Source organism: Artemia sp. Qi Xiang Cuo, chromosome 8 (assembly GCF_049724085.1).
Source record: "Artemia sp. Qi Xiang Cuo chromosome 8, ASM4972408v1, whole genome shotgun sequence".
Classification (NCBI taxonomy): domain Eukaryota; kingdom Metazoa; phylum Arthropoda; class Branchiopoda; order Anostraca; family Artemiidae; genus Artemia; species Artemia sp. Qi Xiang Cuo.
In genome coordinates, this window is record NC_142801.1 from 19,741,211 (window position 1) to 19,747,530 (window position 6,320).

A 6,320-nucleotide genomic window follows, 5' to 3' on the forward strand; every position below is an offset into this window, starting at 1 on the left:
ATCCATTAATATGAATTATTGAAGTTTTAACAGTTCGTATTGCTAGTTAATTGACGTACCTACAAAATCATTTTTTTACCAAGACCAATTAGGCTATCCTGTTATATTTATCCTTTTAGTTAACTTTTGGTATATCGGTGGAATCCTTATTTTCTTTTGATCCAAAACTAACCGTCTTTTATTACTTAATTTTAACATATTCCCAGTAGCATATATTCATTCAATAGACCTACTGGACATAACGGTTCCACCCTTTTGATTTTTGTACTGCTAAACGATCAGATGTATATATCTTGCAACCGTTCCACTGGGCTTGTCTGTAAACAATAAACGTTTCTGCTTGTTTCTTTTTACGATTCAATGTCGCAACAAAGGAGATAATTTACGAAACGAAAAAAATCCTCATAATCGTACAACCACCAAAGGAAAAATCGTAGAAAATCTCAGATTTCAAGTACGAAAGACTATAGTGGAGTCAGGGGGCAAAAAACGTTGTAGAAAATGCCAGTTTGCTTTGTTTAGATTTCGATACTAATTTTTTGATTTTTTGTAATGGTTATATCCCAGAGACCAAAGAAGAGCCTATGCCACCACTTTTAGTGTTTTCTATTATACCCATAAATTCAACGCAAAACGTCAGCATGATCGCCTCTTCCTATAATGTTTTATAGTTGCAAACCATTCTTGGCAAGATTATGGTGATTCATTTCCGTCCTCGTTTTTCCTAAAAATGTTTGTCAGCTCAGTCAAGTGCCAAATGTCGCTCCTTATTTTCAGTTAAAAAAAACTTGTTTTTTAAAATTTAATTTCAGATTGTTTTTTATATAATGTTGAAACAAGTTGAAAAACTTGTTTTTTTTAATTTAATTTCTGATCGTTTTTTTAAATAATGCTGGGAAATCCGGCACCCCCTTCATAGCAATGTCTCTTCCCCCATGAAAAGATCCTCTCACATAAACCCCTACCTCCCCCTCCCCACAACCAGAAAAAAATTCCCCCCTGAAAACGTCTGTATACTTTCCAATAACCTATACCATATGTAAACATTGGGTAAAGTTCATAACTTTCAGCCCTCACTCCGGGGACTTTGGGGGATTAAGTCATCCTAAAAGATATATTTATTATATTTTCGACCATGCTGAACAAAATGGCTATCTCAAAATTTTAATCGGGTGACTTTGGGAAAAAATGAGCATGGGAGGGGGCCTAGTTGCCCTCCATTTTTTGGTCACTTAAAAAGGGCACTAGAACTTTTAATTTCCGTTCGAATGAGCCCTCTCCCGATATTCTAGGACCACTGGGTCGATACGATCGATATACAGCTAAATACAATTTATGAGTTATAAAATTGTAGTATATTTATGAAATTATATTCCACAAAAAATAAATAAAAAGTTCAGATTAAGCTTACTTTCAATCACAGGGCAGGTTTACGCACGGCGTTCATGTCAGAAGGAATGGGGGGGGGATGTAAGTTTAGATTGAACAAAAAAGCTCAAAATATTGAAAAATAACGGTGGGAAAATCGTACAAATCTTGAGATATTGGGGACAGAGGGTGGAAACTGTCTACATGACTGGTTTAAAAGGCTATACTGGCAGTACTGAATACGGGGGCCGGTGTTTAACATACGGACATTTTTTAAGAAACATACGAAGATTAATATGGAAGTGACCCCAAATGACATTATAGCAATAAAAAAAAAAAAAAAAAAAAAAAAAAAAAAAAAAAAAAAGCCCCTTAAAGATACAAAAGTATGCCTAGTGGACGCGTCCTCGTTCGCAAGGGGCGGACTGACGGTCTCCATGGTTGGCCGTTAGACTAAGTCCACGGGAAGGATATTTTGTAAAATGTAAAAAGCAACTATTCTTAAACAACTTACTAAATTTGTAACACTTGAAGCTCCATTCAAACTTCATATTATTGGTTTATACAAGCACACCCTTAAAGTGTTCTTTTTCTTTCTTACGCGATTTTTCTTACGAAGATTAACACGGAAGTGACCCCAAATGACAGCATTTATTGTGTTCAAAAATATTCCATAGTTTGCCAGTGTCCTAGTTTAGATTAGTTGAAGTAGATGGTTTTTGAATTGGCTCTTGTTTTGCTGTTATTTTTCAAACAGTTCTTTGATTTCAGTGTATAATCTATTGGTTTTGGGGTGAAACGAGCCCCCTCTCTGGCCATAAATGTGTATGCTTTGTTACTAGATCAATGTGCAAGCAACTGTATTTCTTGTAACAAAAGGGCAAGCCTCAGGAATTTATTTCGATTTTGTTTTAGGATAATTTATCAATTTTTAAGAAATATATCTCCCCTACCTTCAGTAAATTCTTCAAATTTTAAGAAATAAAGGTCTTATATGTAGAATAATTTCTGCTTGTTTTAAGTTTTAATATTGCTCCTTACTCTTAAGTCAAAAACATTGCTTTTTTTATTTAATTTCTGACCGTTTATCAAATCATCCTAAGAAATCCCTTTTCATTGCCCTGGGAATTTTTTCCCCCAAGAAAACATACCCCCCCCCCCCCAAAAAAAAAAATGTATTTCCCCCAATAATAAATACTATAGCCTATATAAACCATGGGCAAATTACATAAATTACAGCCCTTTCCTCAGGGACTATTAGGTTCAATACCAACTCAATAGACATAGTTAAAGAACCTTTCGACTATTTCCACTCAAAAAGTTATTTCAAAATTTGACTGGGCACCTTCGGGAAAAGAGAGGTCCGTGAGGAGAGCTAGTAACCCTTCGATATTTTTGGTCACTTGAAAGGGTACTGAAGATCAGAAAACAACGGGGTAACGGTTAAAACACAGTAAAATCGTAAAGATTTTTGTATATTGGGGACCGGGGGCTGAGACTTCCTCCACACGCCTGGTATTCAAGACTATACTGGCTGTACTGAGGACAAGAATAAAAATATAAAATTCAGTTAAGAAAATAAAGTGCTAATATCGAAAATAAAATATCTGGCAATCCATCTTTGGTGAAGCTTGTAGGCTTAAAAATATTTAAAAACGACAATACAAAACTGTCAAAACAGAAAAGCCAAAAATGAAAGCCATGGAGAACAGAACTAACATAAGCATAGAATCAACCCAAAAAATGCACTAATAGTAGAGATGCTCCTTGTTTTGTCAATAATAGAAATTAAGAGTACCAAAATTTTTCTATTTATCTTTTTAGCCTTTCAACTTTTTGTTTGTTAGCATATGCAGAAAATGACTTATGATAAGTCATTTTCTTGAAAATAAGTCTTTGAAAATAAAGCCTATATGCCTACAGCCTATATGAACCATGGGCAAATTACATAAATTACAGCCCTTTCCTCAGGGACTATTAGGGTCAAGAACAACTCCAAAGGCATAGTTAAACGACCTTTCGACTATTTTCACTCAAACAGTTATCTCAAAATTTGACTGGACACCGTCGGGAAAAGAGAGGTCCGTGAGGAGAGCTAGTAACCCTTCGATATTTTTGGTCACTTGAAAGGGTACTGAAGAGCCTTTCAACTTTTTGTTTGTTAGCATATGTAGAAAATGACTTATGATAAGTCATTTTCTTGAAAATAAGTCTTTGAAAATAAAATCCCACCTCCCCTCCGCCCCCGTCAACTGAGCCCATTGGTATTGATATATGGTACTTGGTGATATTATACATTTTATTTAAACACTATCAAATTGGCTCATTTTACTGTAGCAAACAGACAAACTTTTAATTATTTAACCAATTAACTTTTAACCAATACAAGCCTATTTATTACTAGATTTTTCGACTATACTGAACAAACTGAGCATGGGAGGGGCCTAGTTTCCCTCCAATTTTTTTCACTTAAAAAGGGTACTAGCGCAATCAATTTTAGTCCTTATTTAACTTGTAACGTTTTTTTTTTTTGTCAAACAGATTCTCATTTAACTGAAATTTTTATTATTAAACTAATATTAAGAATTCTTCGTTTGTATACATCTAAATATAATTTATGGCAAAAAATTAAAAATAGGCAGCTAATTACTGCCTCTATAATAAAAGGCTAGGCTGTTGCAAAATATGATGATTCATTTAGGATTTCCCAGATTGAATGATGCAGCTGTTTATTAAAAGCGCTCACTCAGTGGCTGTATTTTCAATGCTGGAGTTTACTTTTCTTCCTTACAAGGAAATAAGACTACTACTACTACTACTAACAACTCACCGCAGCACCAAGCCGCCTGAGCCCAACACAGCTACAAACGCTCCTCCTCCATCCCAATCTATTCAAAGCCTCCCTTTTTACAGCCGCCCATGAAGTTCCCATAAGAAGTATAAAATTTTCACTTTGGGAAATAATAAGTATAAAATTTTCACAAAAAGGTTGATTCGTTGTTAGCCAAGATGATATCAGCCTACTTCATTATTTTGACTGTTTCAAGCATCCCCCTCCTATACCTGACGGTCAGTTCCTAATGTGTTGTACGGCACACGTTATAGCAACTTCGAACTTTCTGCCAAACTTTCCGTTTTCATAGGCAGCGTGCTAGCGCTGCCTAAGTAAAGAACGAGGTGAGTAGACCCCGGCGCTGCGCCGGCGGATCGACCGAACGCCACCGCCGAGAGGCCCGCTCGACCACCACCGACGGGGTGCAACGCCACCGGCATGTCGCCGGCACGCCGGTGCCGGTAGAGGCGGCGGCGGTCGGTCAACTTTAAATTAATTGTGCGGCAAGTCTGTATTGCGCCAACCGCAAAGTCGGAGCTTTTCCTTCTCGTGTGGTTTAGTATTTCAATTTTCCTGATTAGAAATCAAGCAGGGCTTGCACTATCCCCGAATTCTCAAGTAATTTTTCCGAAAATCTATGCATCACCGCGAAAAAAATTTGGTTCCCCGAATCCCCAAAAATCACACAATCACGGTGCCATCCCTAGCGATTTATCACCAGTGACTTTCCCTGCCAAATATTACTTTGCATACCATAATTCTTCACAACTCTCTTGGTTCTGCCCAATCTGCAAGTCCCAGATTTTTATTTAACTTGTAAATTCCCATGCATTTAGAACTTGAAGTTGTTCTGATGACTTTCTTCAAACTAGTATCTAATAGCCACTTTATAATTCGACGAAAATGCTGCCGAGTTTTATTAGTCATGCACTTGGGCATGAAAAAAAAAAAAATAGTGTTGCTGGAGACAAGCTAATGCTTGTAATATCAAGAACAAGGCTACCAGGAAAACGCTTATTATATACAAACGAATACATATATGTTTTGAAGAAAAAAGCTGAAAACATCTTTTCGAAAGATGAATTTTACAGATATTATACCATTGAAAAGAATGGTACCAGCCAAAGAATTAGCTTTTCATGACGATATAAAACTTAATTCGTTTAAGATGATTGATGGTGCCAATGGTGATGACAGCCTCCCTCTTATTGTGATCTTCAAGGGGCAACGTTAATTTTCTAATATCGCAGTGCTGCTGTAGAAATTTGAGCTTAAACGTAAAGACCAGGGGGTTTGGTGGGGATGACAACTTTTCCCTTATTTCGGAAAACTGTTTCATTTTGAAAAGCGAACACACCTACATACCCCCCCCTTTCTTCAAGTATTGTTATACAACTTCCGTTGAACTTCAGTGTAAAGAGCGGACAAATTTAAAATTTGAATTTGAGCGACATTAAAACTCGAAACCAACGGAAATTATCATGTATATGAGGAAAACTGCTGGCCTTCTCGGTCACCTCTCTTTACGCTGAGGTTTTGCTTTATTTCATTTCTTTAAGACATATGCTCTAGCAAAGGGTGCTCCAAAAAACGGTCCATGGGACAGATGCGGCCCGCGATCTCCTCTCATAAGGTCCCTGGAGACCTTTTAATCGCCAAAATAGTTTTATATAATTTCACCAACTTTATCATATTCAAGTGCTACTGTAGAAAATTGAGCTTAAACGTAAAGACCAGGGGGTTTGGTTGGGATGACAACTTTTCCCTTATTTCAGAAAACTGTGTTTCATTTTGAAAAGCGAATACACCTACATACCGCCCCCCTTTTCTTCAAATATTGTTATACAACTTCCGTTGAACTTCAGTGTAAAGAGCGGACAAATTTAAAATTTGAATTTGAGCGTCATTAAAACTCGAAACGATAGGAAATTATCATGTATATGAGGAAAACTACTGGCCTTCTCGGTCACCTCTCCTACCACTAAAGTTTTGCTTTATTTCATTTCTTTAAGGCACATGATCTTGCACAGGGTGCTCCATACAACGGTCCATGAGACAGACGCGGCCCGCGATCTCCTCTCATAAGGTCCCTGGAGACCTTTTAATCACCAAAATGGTT